Source organism: Trichechus manatus, unplaced genomic scaffold, assembly GCF_000243295.1.
Source record: "Trichechus manatus latirostris isolate Lorelei unplaced genomic scaffold, TriManLat1.0 scaffold00111, whole genome shotgun sequence".
Taxonomy (NCBI): Eukaryota; Metazoa; Chordata; class Mammalia; order Sirenia; family Trichechidae; genus Trichechus; species Trichechus manatus.
Window position 1 is genome coordinate 9,142,472 of NW_004444047.1, and position 15,036 is coordinate 9,157,507.

A 15,036-nucleotide genomic window follows, 5' to 3' on the forward strand; every position below is an offset into this window, starting at 1 on the left:
CACTAATTCTGACTTCCATTGCCTCAATTCTGCTCCTATGACTTTCTATTGAGTTGTCTAATTCTGAAATTTTATTGTTAATCTTCTGGATTTCTGTTTGCGGTCTCTTTGTGGATTCTTGCAGCATGTTAAATTTGTCATTATGCTTTTCTCTAATCTTTTTAATTTCTTCTATTGCATGTTCTGTGGTTTGATTAATTTTCCTCCTAATCTCTTGAAGAATTCTGTATATTAATCTTTTGAATTCTCCCTCCGGTAATGCCAAGAAATTTTGTTCCTCTGGAAAATTTCTAGATTTGTTATTTTGGGAGCTTGCTGAAGCCATCATGAACTGCCTCTTTGTGTGATTTGATATTGACAGTTGTCTCCCTGCTATCAATAAGTTTTTATATTTATTTATTCTATGTTTGCTTTCTGTGTCCTAGCTTCTTGTTTTCTTTTGTTTTGATATACCCAAATAGGCTGCTCGTGTGAGCTAGCCCAGTCACCAGCATCCTCGAAGCTCCAGTGTCCTGTCCCCAGGGGGCCAGACCTGCCACTAAGTATGTGAGCCCGGGAGTCTGCCCACTTCTCCTGTATGGATTCAGCTCAGGTGTCCAGGTAGTCAGCCACCAAGTGTGTGGTGCAGGCTCTTACCTACAGTTCTAGACAAGCATGGATGATTGGTGTAGACACAGGCATCTGGCTGCAGCAGGGAGACACAAGCTGAGCAAGGCAGGAGGAAAGCACGTCCCTGTTCCCTGGAGCAAGTAGGTGGGTGGGTTTTGCAGCCGGACTGTGAGCACCCAATGCTGTTGGCTGTATGGACTGGGGGGCACCTTTTATTTTTGGTCCCCTGTAGCAGGTGGCTAGGTGGCATGGGTGGAGCCACCAGTCCTCAGGCCCCTGATGTGGGGAGGTGAAGACCCTGCTTAAAGGGGAGAGCCGAGTCAACTGTCATGAACCTGCCATGTTAAAGCTGAAACAGTTGAAGTTAGACTTCAGGTATACCTGTTGTACTGCGGTAATGAGGGCCTATGCTGTTGAAATGGGCCCAGACAAGTCTATGTAAGGGGAAGGGCACTCAAAGTCCGTGGATCCCTTATGCCTGTGCCTAGGCAAAGGAGCTGTGCCTACCCTGAGTTCCTGGCTTACGGGAGCCATCAATTCTTTTTTCCCCTCTTTGTTAATTTGTTCACTCTCCAAGGCCAGGAGAATGGGTCAGGGCATGTGATGGGTCCTACTTCTGGCCCAGCGTACTTAGGAATTGCTGAAGCTGGTCCAGGACCCAGTGCAGAGCAGGGAGTGGGGAGGTAAATGGGAGAGAGTTTTTTTCCTAAGGGTGGTGTTTTTGATCTGTGCGGTAGGCCGGACGCAAGGACTTATCTTTCACTGATCAAGTGCTGCTTCTCTCTGGTTCTGGATGGCCGAGTAGACTCTGTGCCACTGGGTCTCTCCCAGTGCGGAAAACAACTCCTGAGCGCCACTGCTTGCCTGCCTCACTGCTCACCCCTGAGCTGATCCAGGCTGAAGGGCTCAGCCTCTCTCTCCAGGTCAGGTCTGGCAACTCCTCACTGCTTCCGAACTGTGTCTCCCTCCCCCTGCCACTCATTCCAGTTCCTCAACTTTGCCTTTGATGTTCAGGGCTCCTAGATTGATTCACTTGTTTTTTTTGGGTCTTTGTTGTAAGAGGGAACACCGGAAGTGTCAGGCTACTCTGCCATCTTGGCCTTGCCCCCTCATTACCTCTTCTTAAAGTGAATTAGTATTCTGACTTGTAGCCATTTTCTTGCTTTTCTTTATAGATATATACAAGTTGTTGTTATTATTAGTTGCTGTTGAGTTGGCTCTGGTGCTGTGCCATCTTCATGATCATTGGTATGTTTGACTCCATTATTGCAGCTATTGTGTCTATCCATCTTATTGAGAGTTTCCCTCATTTTTGCTGACCCTCTATCAAACCAAGCAGGATGTCCTTTGCTAGTGATTGGTCTTTCCTGATGACATGTCTGAAGTAAGTGAGCCAAAGTCTCGCCATCCTCACTTCTAAGAAGCATTCTGGCTGTATTTCTACTAAGACTGATTAGCATGGCATAACAGTTACCATTCCTTTTAACTTTCTGTCTCCTTTTGCTTTAGGTGTGCCTTAGTATGTAATGTGTTTAAGTTTTGTAAATTCCATCTGACAATTTGTTTCTCTTAATTGGAGCATTTAGTCTATTTTCTATTTAATGTAAAGACTAATCTAGTTGGGTTTAAATCCAGATATGCTGTGCAAGCGCTAACCTAAAGAAACTCTGTCCTCCACTGTCGTGGATTGAATTATGCCCCCCAGAAATGTGTGTATCAGTTTGGCTGGGCCATGATTCCTGGTATTGTGTGATTTTCCTGTATGTTGTAAATCCTGCCTCTGTGACATTAATGAGGGAGGATGGGTGGCAGTTGTGTTAGTAAGGCAGGACTCAATCTACAAGACTGGATTGTGTCCTGAGGCAATCTCTTGAAATATAAAAGAGAGAAGTGAGCAGAAAGACAGGGGGACCTCATACCATGAAGAAAGCAATGGCAGGAGCAGAGCGCGTCCTTTGGACCCGGGGTCCCTGCGCAGAGAAGCTCCTAGTCCGGGGAAACACTGATGAGAAGAAGGCCAACAGAGAGAGAAAGCCTTCCCCTGGAGCTGATGCCCTGAATCTGGACTTTTAACCTACTTTACTGTGAGGAAATAAACTTCTCTTTGTTAAAGCCATCCACTTGTGGTATTTCTGTTATAGCACCACTAGATGACTAAGACACCCAGTGTCATGGACTGAACTGTGTCCCCCAAAAATATCTGTCAACTTGGCTGGGTCATGATTCCCAGTATTGTATGACCGTCCACCATTTTGTCATCTGGTGTGATTTCCCTATGTGTTGTAAATCATATCACTATGAAGTAATAAGATGGATTAGTGGCAGTTATATTGATGAGATCTACAAGATTAGTTAGTGTCTTAAGCCAATCTCTTTTGAGATATGAAAGAGAGAGAGAAACATGCAGAGAGACAGGGGACCTCATACCACAAAGAAGGCAGTGCTGAGAGCAGAGCACATCCTGCACTGAGATGCTCCCAGACCAAGGGAAGACTGTCTTCCAGAGCCGACAGAGAGAGAAAACCTTCCCCTGGGGCTAGCACCCTGAATTCGGACTTCTAGCCTCCTGGACTGTGAGAGAATAAATTTGTCTTTGTTAAAGCCATCCACTTGTGGTACTTCTGTTAGAGAAGCACTAGATGATCAAGACATCCACCCTCCCCCACACTCTGCCTTTCCCCCCACTCTAACCCCTTTCCTTCCAGCTCTACAAGAGAGTCAGAAGCACTGCTCAGCTTCTTGACCTCTCAGCTGGCCTTTCTGGATTCCTCAATCCTCGTCTCCTGGAGGATCAGTAACTTTAAGTGCTAGGCTCATGTCCTTAGTTCGCCATCTTCCTCACATCCTTGCCTGGTAATTCTTCACTATTGTTGGTCTCCCAATGCCTTGGAGAATTTGATTTTGTTTTTTTAACTTTTTATTCACCTTTTCTAGTTGAACGTTGGTTCAAATTACCTAGTCTGCCATTATTAAATTCCTGCAATCATGTTTTAAGAAGTCTTACATAGTATGTGCTTAATTTAATCATTAAAAATTACCTGAATATCAAAGGAAAAATTATATAAAGTTTAAATTGATTTTCAGAGTTTAGGTAATCACTAACAGGAAGCTGCAACTTTTTTGTGATGACCTTTTGCAATCTTAGTGCTATAGTTGTTGTTATTTGCCGTCAAGTTGATTCCGATTCATAGTGACCCTATAGAACAGAGTATAACTGCCCCACAGAGTTTCCAAGGCTGTAAATCTTTATGGAAGCAGATAGCCACATCTTTCTCCCTCAGAGCAGCTGGTGGGTCTGAACGGCCAACCTTTTGATTAGCAGCTAAGCCCTTAATCATTGTGCTACCAGGGCTCCTACTCAAACACCTGAGATAGTCTATATACTAGGTCAGCGATGCATTTTAACTTTACAGTATTGTGTTAGAAATGGAAATCAATGTTATAACATAATCTCAGAAACCTAGGGAATATCTGAGTTGCCTTGTATCTATTCTCAGGATATCACCAACTAATCCCTTGTTTTAGTTATCTAGTGCTACTATGACAGAAATACTACAGGTGGATGGCTTTAACAAACAAATTTATTCTCTCACAGTTTAGAAGGCTAGAAGTCCGAATCCAGAACTCCAAATCTAGGCAAAGGCTTTCTCTCTCTGTTGTCTCCTTTCAACATTTGTGGGCCCGGCGTCCCTTGGAGATCTCCATGTGTCTTGGCATCAATCTTCCCCTATGTCTAGGAGGTTCTCAGCACAGGGATCCCAGGCCCAAAGGACGTACTCTGCTTCCAGCTCTTCTTTCTTGGTAGTAGTGAGGTCCCTCCCCTCTCTGCTCATTTCTCTTTCCTTTGATCTCTTGTAAGATAAAAGGTGTGACTCAAGTAAGGGTGTGACTTGAATAAGGGTGTGACTTAAGTAAGGGTGTGACTCAAGTCACCCTTTTGTAAGATACACCCTACACTGATCCTGCCTCATTAACATATAGAGGTTAAGATTTACAACACATCACAAAATGGGGGATAATTACATCAGATCACAAAATGGAAGACAACCACATAATACTGGGAATCATGGCCTAGTCAAGTTGACACATATTTTTGGGGGACATGATTCAGTCCATGACCCCCTTATGAATCACATGTGCACTGTAATGTCATGTTTCACTGTGTGAATTGTCACAAGCGGTTCTGTTGTGTTAAGCAGTTCTGTAATTCCAAGTTCCCTCTACCTTTCCTGATTATTGTTTTAAAATTTACATTGTGAAATTTCCCCAGTTAATTTGTACACGCACACACACACACACGTATTTGTTGTTATTTAAATAACAGACCAATACATGTTTTAAATTGGATTTCCCTATTGTATTTTCCCCTGATATTTTTCAAAATTTAAATAAATCTTTTCTTCCCTCCTCTCTGGGACACATATTTATCAATACATAGCTTTAAATTATAAATTAACTTTTCTTACTTCAGAAAAGTAATTTGATTTATGCTTAGGAATTTCAAAAATAAAAAATTTTTTGAATTATTTAGAGTAACAAAAATATAGGCTGAGTGTATATTTTACGTATTCTTGAAATATCCAAGGGTAACTACTATTGTTAGAGTCCTGATATCATTATAGAAGTATTTATGAAGAAAGTTTAGAGTGAATACCTTGCCACAGTAACCTTGATTCACCTGTGACAGGTACTTGTGCTATCAATATTACTTTACATGGTGAAGACCATTTGAAAAAAATCGGGCTAGGGCTGGTTCTCAACTCTTTTAGTGGATCCATTGCTAATTCATCCCTTTCAGTGTCTGTCCTTTCTTCCTCTTCTTCCATGCAGGGTGCTAACCAAGAGCGAACTCTTCTACCTGGCGCTCCTCCATTTTCCTAGAGAAGAGAATCTGATCTGTCGGTCACTAATATCTTGCTATGAATTAATTTATGTGTGATTAACCACTCCCAGGAGCAATTTTGTTTTAAAAGAAATTGAGGGAATTTATTGGCTAGGATGAGTCTTTTAGTAGTAGCACTTCAGACTTTTTGGCATCTCAGTAGGAACCAGTTTTAAGGGGTCCACAAGACCTTGGTGTGCTCAGATTAGGAAAACTGCTTTATGTTCAGTGATACTTCAGTATCACTTAAATGTCACTTCACTTCAGTGTTCAGGTTTGTTTCCGTATTGTTGCCATTTTCTGTGTGTGTACCTGTTGTGTATATATCTCTATAAGTTTATTATTTCTATACGTTTTATTTATTTCAGCTCATAACCCTACCTATGTATCTCAAAATACCTTACTCTAATGTATCTGAAAAACTGGCTTAACTGAATCTTTGATTATAGTGATTTGGCTTATAATCAAAGAAGTATACACTAGAGTAGTCAATAGTGTAGCTAATATGGTTATTAGCATTTTACAGCCTCATCTTCATCATCCTCATTATCTTCAATGTTTATTCAGATCCCAGCTAGGCAGTAATTTGTAACATAGGTATGCATTGTTTGAACAATGTGATAATATGGTTGCTGTCATGTTTAGTACTTACTATGCACCAATGCTTAGAGTTGCAAGCACTTTCTGTATATTTATTCACTGTAACTCTCACAATAACACTTGAAGTGGATACTGTTTTTATCAGTCCCTTATTTTACAAGTGAGGAAACTGAGGCACAGAGAGGTTAAATAACTTGCTCAAAGTCACACAGTCGGTAAGTGGAGGAGTCAGAATTGAGTCCTAGGCCATCTGATTCTCTTAGGCATTCTGCTATATCACCTACCGAGCAGACATATTAAGGAAGAATATTCACTAACAAAAATACCCTAACGTATTCCTTTGAATAATGACCTCCCCCATGGAACTTCAAATAAAATTTAATTTACGTAAATAACGTAACACTTGTCAGAAATAATTTGTTTTATAAAGAGTACTGCATTTATAAAACAAGTAGTGGTCTCCTTTATCTACCCAGTTTTTATTTTTATTTTTTTTACTAATTTGCATTCTTTTTGTGTTTTTTGATTTACGCATGCACCATCTTTTAATGAAATCCAGAAACGAAACCAAAAGTCAATACTCCTTTGCCAAGGCTAAAAGTAATGGCTCTGGGGTGTGTTCTGTTGAATGACACTTAGGGATTTACTGATACTCTCCTGGCTGCTTCCTCATCTCTCAGCAAACCTCATGAATTGAAAATTCATGCACCTCAGAGTCATATGCTGAACCGTATACTGATCTCTTCTCATTGTTTTCCCTCAGCACAGAAGAATATTGAGTGTTGTGTAAGAATGCAACATGATGTAGTGGAAATAACTTTGGATTTGGAATCTCAAATCCTGGGTTCAGAATCAAACTCCATCAATTACTAGCTTTATAGTCTTGGGCAAATCACTCAACGTTGAAGTTTCTGTTACCTTATTGGAAAAGGGATAATGATACCCATATCACGTGGTTCAATGAGATAGCAAGTGAAAGTGTGACTTAGACATTAGTTAAACTTTACATTATTATCCTTTTGGGATCTTGATGAGATAGCACAAATATGCCAAATAGATTGTGTTTGCAAAATGCAAACTACATAGCTCACCATTTTTCTTACATCACTTCGTTTAAATATAAAAGTTTTACTTGGCAGTATCATGCCCTACCTGCCAAAAAATCTGATAGCGATGAGAAAAACATAACCACTTCCAAGATCAGTTTTGTTCAGACTAACGCTTAGATCTCAGGTTCCGTAACACACAGATGGAATTCTGCTAAAGATATTTTTTCTTTGTTCCTCATTGACGATGAAGAAACCAGTCACTAGACCAAGACATTCATGCATAACGCTTTTTTTTTTGGTCTCCTTTGAAACTTGTTTGACACAAATGGAAGATATTTTAGATATATTATTTGTTGGGTAGTTTTTATATCCAAGGAGATAAAGATTCTTTAGAGATTCAGAAATTCTTAATTTTTATCACAATCCCATGATGTAATTAGAAAAAATAATGTTCTTTGATGCAATTTAATTATTTACTGAAAGTGGCAAATCTATTTATAAGAAAAATTCCATATGACTATGCTGCTTATTCTGTGTGCTGCGTGTGTTCATGGATACTTGGCTTGGTGAGTGAGTACTTTCAGCTGGGGTTGTAAAGATACGGAAAGAAAATCAACATCTGATCACCCCAGATTCACAGGCTAAAAGGCTTGTCACAAAATCTTCTAAAGTGATATTTTCTTTGAAACTGGTAACCCTCTGCCATGAGCCAGAGAAATTTTGGAGGAATATCTATCTATCTGTCTATCTATCTATCATCTATCTATCTATCTACACATATATACATCTGTAGATCTACATCTGTAGTATAATCTGTGCAGTAACCAAAGGGTTACTAGTGCTTACAGCTATTCATTCAGAAAGCAGTCTTTCTAGAATCTGTCAGATTTCAATCCCCTAGGAGGTCTGAGGCTTCACAGTGTTTCTGCTGCTGTTAATTCCGACTGGGCTTGTCAAAGAAAGAAAAAAAAAAAGTCTGGTTGTTGATGCAATGGTGCAACTTGACTTCAGGGGATCTTTGTTGTTTGACAGAAAAAGGGCATTTGTCACTAATAATCTTCCTCTTGGCTTAATGTGCCCGTTTTGAGGTGTTGCAAAGCCAAACTGGCCATATATAGTCCCTTTCAGGGAGGGCTATGGTTGTGTCTGCAGCTAAAATCTCTACAGGTATATTCCAGAGGTGCTCAAACATTAACCTTATGATCTTATGCTGGGAGCTACGATAATTTGTAATCATATCTTTTTCAGAAATTTGTTTGCATTCAAAAATGGGGAAAGGGTTATGTGCCACTGAACTCCAATCAGTCATTAAATTCCGTGTAATCAGGAGATGAAGAAGTCTGAAATGCCTCCTCTTAGAATTAGCCAAAATAATGAAAGGCTAATAGATAAAGTCTAGAGCTATAATCTTTGCCTTAAGGATGGCTCCACATAAATGAGATCATCTTGGCTCATGCTAGACTTAGTAATTCAATTCCCAGTCTTGAATTTTTCAGATATTCCTTGTGTACTCTCTATTTTTATAGAATGAAAGTTATTTTTTTATGATGTATATTGCTTTTGCAGGTATTCCTGCCAGGCAATTCTTTGCCTTGCTGTAAATTTAAAGGGACCATATAACAGTTTAGCACATTTAATAAACAGACTTTATATGGAAATAATTTCATGATTTGTAGTGAGTTAGAGTTTATCTTAAAAAGTTCTGTTTTAGGTTTGCAAAGCAAATGAATCATTAGGTGATTTAAGAGCCCGTGGTAATGATAATTTAAATAAAAATGGTAATGTAAACCTTCTGCTCCAATATTCATTGACTTTTCTTTCAAGCTAAGAGGGAAATCTGGACTATGTACTGGGGCTGTGTTTAATCAGACAGAAAAAAAAAAAAAACTCTTTATAAAATTATTTTGCTTACATTTGTAAAAGTGATAGTTTAAGAGGATACTCCTATAACCCTGACAAAAAAAACAGAGGCAAGACAGGTCCGACGGCTTTTAATTGGCGGTGCAGGCCTTTGAGTTTGCGTTTGTAACTTACATGTTCGCGTTTGTTTGGGTCCAAGTTTTTGTATAACTTCTTCTTAAGTTTATTTATATAATTTGTTTCTACCAGTGCCCTGGGTCATTTATTACACCTATTAACTTCTCTCTCTGAAGAGATTCTGCCAGAATTCCTTAACAACCATCTTTGAGTCTGTTTCTTCTCTCCTGAAATTTAAGATCAAGGATTTTGCTGGGATAGTGTGTTTCAAGCCTGTTTTGCTGCTGGCCTGATAATCTTTTTCCTGTGAGTAGAGGTACATGTAATTCACCAAACTTGTTTGCTGCTTTGTGTGTGGAAACATCTTTCAGAATATAAAACTCTGTCTCTCTCTCTCTCTCTCTCTCTCTCTCTCTCACACACACACACACACGCACGAAGTCTGAGTTTTTTTGCTTATTTTTTTTTTTAAAGATCTTGCATGCAATCTTACATTTGATCTTAAATGTAGTTGGAACAGACTCTTGGTATTATGTTAAGATACTTCAATGACTTCTAGGAGAGTTTTTGTAAAAATTTTACATTTTTGATTATGGGTTGAGGTGAACATTCTTTTACTATATACTTTTGCTTTTCTCTAGAAAGCCTAAACTGGGTCTATAATCTCAGTATTATTTAATCATGTTGATTAGAGTAGTTTCATTAAAAAGTAATTTAGTATAAGACTGTTAAATAGACACCGTTAAATGTCTGAGGAAATTTTTAAATTACAGCTACATGACACTAAACAAATTGGCTGAAAAAGAACACAGCCTTTAATTGTGAAGCAACAATTTAAAATTGCTTCACTAAACCTAATTAATGCTATTTTAAGAAAATTATGTCAAGGCATTTGAAATGGTTAAATCCATATGAATTTTTAGAGACTCAACCACATTTTGAAACTTTTAAGTATTAAAATTCCAATTGGTTGGCCTTTAACACAAAACCAGTTTGTTGCCTTTAACACAATACTTTAGAAAGATCTTACTTAAAAGCTCTATATATACTTTGTTTTTATCTTTGGGGTAACCTGTGCAAATAATTTGAGTGAATTTAATAAAAATCAACACTCCAGTGGTTGAACGTAATAAAGAAGCTATATGGCAGATATAATCTGAACATTTTCGATCAGGTATTCTATGTAATTAAAGATACTTCGAACTGGATCTCTTTATAGAAAAAAAATCCACCACTTGTCTGTCAGTTTGTCGTGCTGTGGTGGCTTGTGTGTTGCTGTGATGCTGGAAGCTATGCCACTGGTATTTCAAATACCAGCGGGGTCACCAACGGTGGACAGGTTTCAGACAGAGTAGAAAGATGTCTCCAGATTAAGACAGACTAAGAAGAAGGACCTGGAGATCTACTCAAAGAATTGGCAGTGCAAACCTTATGAATAGCAGTGGAACATTGTCAGATTAATGAATAAAAAGACAAGAGAAGAATTGATGTCTCTGAATTATGGTGTTGGCGAAGAATATTGAATATACCTTGGACTGCCAGAAGAATGAACAAATCTGTCTTGGAAGAAGTACGACCAGAATGCTCCTTAGAAGCAAGGATGGCAAGGCTACGTCTCACATACTTTGGACATGTAACAGGAGGGACTAGTCCCTGGAGAAGGACATCATGCTTGGTAAAGTAGAGGGTCAGTGAAAAAGAGGAAGACCCTCAATGAGATGGATTGACACGGTGGCTGCAACAATGGGCTCAAACATAGCAACGATTGTGAGGATGGTGCAGGACCGGGCAGTGTTTCGTTCTGTTGTACACGGGGTCGCTATAAATTGGAACTGACTCAATGGCACCTAACAACAACAATAGGAAAAATGTCTAGTAATCTAGAGAATCTGCACCTTTCATTAGCATTTCCTACAGATTTTCATAGATGTGCAAAAGCTAATTACTAACAATAAGAAATTTATATACTGGAGTAATGTATTTTATGTCCACGTTTAGGCTGTTACGTGAGGGGTACTTTTTATCTCTTTTGGGCATTGGTTCAGACACATCACCCTAATAATATCTGATGAGTTTCTTTTAGTTTGGAATTTCATGAAGAAAACAAAGCAATTTATTGAGGAAAAACTGAACATACATATAAGAAATGTAAAACAAAACAAAACAGAACAAACAAACAAAAGTTGCTGTCAATTTCTACTTCTAGTGACCCTATAGGACACAGTAGAACTGCCCTGTAGGGTTTCCAAGGAGTGGCTGGTAGATTCAAACTGCCGACCTTTTTGTTAGCAGTTGTAGCTCTTACCCACTGCGCCACCAGGGCTCCATATGAAATACGCTTCTTTAAAATTTCTAACTTCCTGGGGCAGCATAATCATGGACATGTAAATATAAATGAAGATAGAAGATTACTAGTTGAAAGACAGCGACTACCAGTTGTCCACCAAAATCGGTCCTCCTTGTCTTCCGTAATAATAGAGTTGTAGCTAAGGTAAAGATGACATAAAACTAGCTAACTAAGGACTACATACCCCAGTCTTTCTTAGAACTAGGAGTGTCTAGGTGTCTAAATTATCACCAAAGAAATGTGAGAAGTTACGTGTGACACTTCTGGGCCTGGATCTTCAGACATTTCCAATGAATTGGAAAGTAGATGTGTCTGCAACCCAGTTTCATTTGTACAGAGGAGGAAAATAGCCTAGGAGTAGTGGAGTGAAAAAGTGGAAGGAGCATAGTTCATGGACCATGTGAACCAGAGTTGTCTGCCAACTTGGAATACATTTTTAGACTTGTCTGTTACAGTATTATAACCTTCACTCTAACCAATCTTTGGCTATGAATATCAGCAGCTTAATTATTAGTATTCTGTTTGTTCAAGTGCAGTGCCTGGGATGCCTCAAAAATTCTTCTCAGCAGCCATTCAATTGCTGTCTGCAGCTGCCTGAGCTATTTCTTTTTTTTTTTCTCCTGCTTTAGTTTTGATGTCCTGCTGTGTCTCCATTTACATAACCTTCACATAGCCTCTGAAGCCTGTGGATGCTGCAATGACGTGTCTCCTACAAGCCCAAATGGACCTCATTTCTTCTCCAAGCACCATTCTTTCTGTGTTTGTTGAGTAGGCTTCTTTCTCTTCTTGGTTCTAAAGATTTTAATAGATAATCTCCTGCTTACATCCCCTTCCAAAGGGTAGGCTTGTTAGAGAGCTTGTATTTGACTCACACATTCCTTCTTATAGTTATCATTCTTCAGGAACTGGGGATGAGTTCCCTAGGGAAAATTGGTAGCCAAATCATTCCTCACCATCAACGAAAGCCCCATGGTGGAACCTCAGAAGGGTAGTTGACGTGATAGCTTCAGGATTTATGTAGGTGAATCAACTTATAATGGTGTCCTTTTACGACATTATTTATTAGACACTCAAAAGGCATCAACAACTTTCTATGAAATGAGTAATATTTCCTGTCCACTAACATTCTTTCTCTTTGTAGAAGTATAAGCTGTGTTCTTAAATATCTTAAAAAAAAAAAAGAATAACTGACTCTTTCTCAGTCACCCTGAACAACAAACTTCTCTTTGTAATATCCAGGAGTAAGTATAAGGCAGCAAAAAACAAACAAAACAGCAAAAATACATGCAAAAAATTGGACTTAAAAGTCTAGATCTAGGTGTTGATCCCAGTCCTTCCATTTACTTATTGTTTGGCTTTGAGCTAGTCAATTAACATTTATCGGTCTCAGTTTCTTTACCCATAAAATCGCTATTAATAATATTTACTACCCAGAATAGTTGTACATCAAAATGCTTGGCACAATATACTACGTTCTCTATGAAATCACAACCTAAATTCTGTTCTGGATTTAGAATTTGATTTCGTCATTTATACTTACTTCTCAGTTGTTAGTTTTAAAGACTAAATGATTTTTACGTGTAGAATAAAAGAATGTTTAATAAGTAGATATGTTATCGAACTTGAACTTTTGTCTAAATGAAGATAAATAACTTTCTAATATGATTCACATTCTATCTTTACTAAACCAGTGGCTGCAACAGTAAGCTCAACATAACGATGATTGTGAGGATGGCATAGGACCGGGCAGTGTTTTGTTCTGTTGTATATAGGGTTACTATGAGTTGGAACCGACTCGACAGTGTCTTACAGTAAATTTTATTGAATTGTGTGTAGCTCCTGATAAAAAGAGTTGTTCTTAACTTTAGGAGTATTTTACTTTCAAATAATTTACCATTTTATTCTCTCTCTCTTTCTGTGATGTGTGTTTCCATAGAAAAACTGAAAGGTAAAATTTTCAAGAACAATCTGCTCTGGATTTTCATTCATTTTATTGTAGCATTGTCTGTTTTTATATGGTAAACAATTTCTAATTCTCCATCAACAGCTTTACAGGTCTCTCTGAGGTCCAGTAGAAATGGGTGGGTGGTTCGGGGTGCAAGAATTCCTATTTTGCAACCTCGGTTTTTTTTTCCCAGTAGCCACATAGCTGAACTACTGACTAGGATGAGTTGATTTAGGTTTCTTAGCTTGAATCTATCCTGCTGCTCTCTTGGGAGGGTATGTCCTAAGAACATCCTATATTAAGAGGTTTAGCAGGGAGGGAGCTGGCATTAACCACTTCTGTTAAGATCAGGTTGGAATCAATGATCTAATCCTGGTAGAAGTGAGTTATTGACTTCTTAATGTGTAAGAGAAGCACTGGCTGCTGAAGTTGGGTGCACTCTGCTTCTCCTCCAGGGAATAGGGATCTGCTAAAGCCGTAAGGAATGTGAGGAGTTGCCTTTTGTGGGAGGAGGAAATTGGCTCTCTGAAAGTCACAAAGCAGGTCAACACGTCTCCCTTCTGTATTTTCAGTATTAAGGCTTAATATTTAAGGGTGTCATCCATAAAAGAAGCATTCATTTTTTTATATATTGGTCCTTGTTTGAACAAATGTCCATAGGATGGCTATAACCCAGAAGATTAAGTAAGAGAAATATGGTCAAATGATGTTTACAAACTTACACAGCCTATTGGGAAACAGAGATTCGTCTTCCTCAGTTTAAGAATAACAGATTACATTTTCCTCCAAGATGAAAGATAAATTTTGTTTTCTGATTGGATAGATAATATATAATTATCTAGAATATTCAAGTAAAATAGAAAAGATGAAGAGGGAACTATAAATAGTTCTCAAGGCCATCATTCAGGCTAATTAATCATTGTTAAGGATTTTGTGAAGATCTGTTTAGATTTTTGCAAACAAACACAGAATTTAATGTATCTATATCTATGCATATCTTCCTACTATATACTTCAGTGATTCTTAACTGAGGACTGTACCTGCGTGGTTTAAAGTCAGAGGAAAGATATGTGTGAGGGTTGTATCCTTTCATCATACTTATTCAACCTATATGCTGAGCAAAGAATCTGAGAAGCTGGGCTATATGAAGAAGAATGCAGCATCAGGATTGGAGGAAGACTCATTAACAGCCTGCATTATGCCAATGACACAACCTTGCTTGCTGAAAGTGAGGAGGACTTGAAGCACATACTGATGAAGAGCAAAGACTACAGCCTCAACATAATGAAAACAAAAATCCTCATAACTGGACCCATAAGTAACATCATGATAAACTGAGAAGAGATGGAAATTGTCAAGGATTTCATTTTACTTGAATCCACAATCAACATCCATGGAAACAGCAGTCAAGAAATCAAACAACATATTGCATTGTGGGCAAATCTGCAAAAGACCTCTTTAAAGTGTTAAAAAGCGAAGATGTCCCTTTAAGGACTAAGGTGCATCTGATCCAAGCCATGGTGTTTTCAGTTGCCTCATATGAATAAGGAAGATGGAAGAAGAATTGATGCCTTTGAATTATGGTGTTGGTGAAGAATATTGAATATACCATGGACTGCCAGAAGAA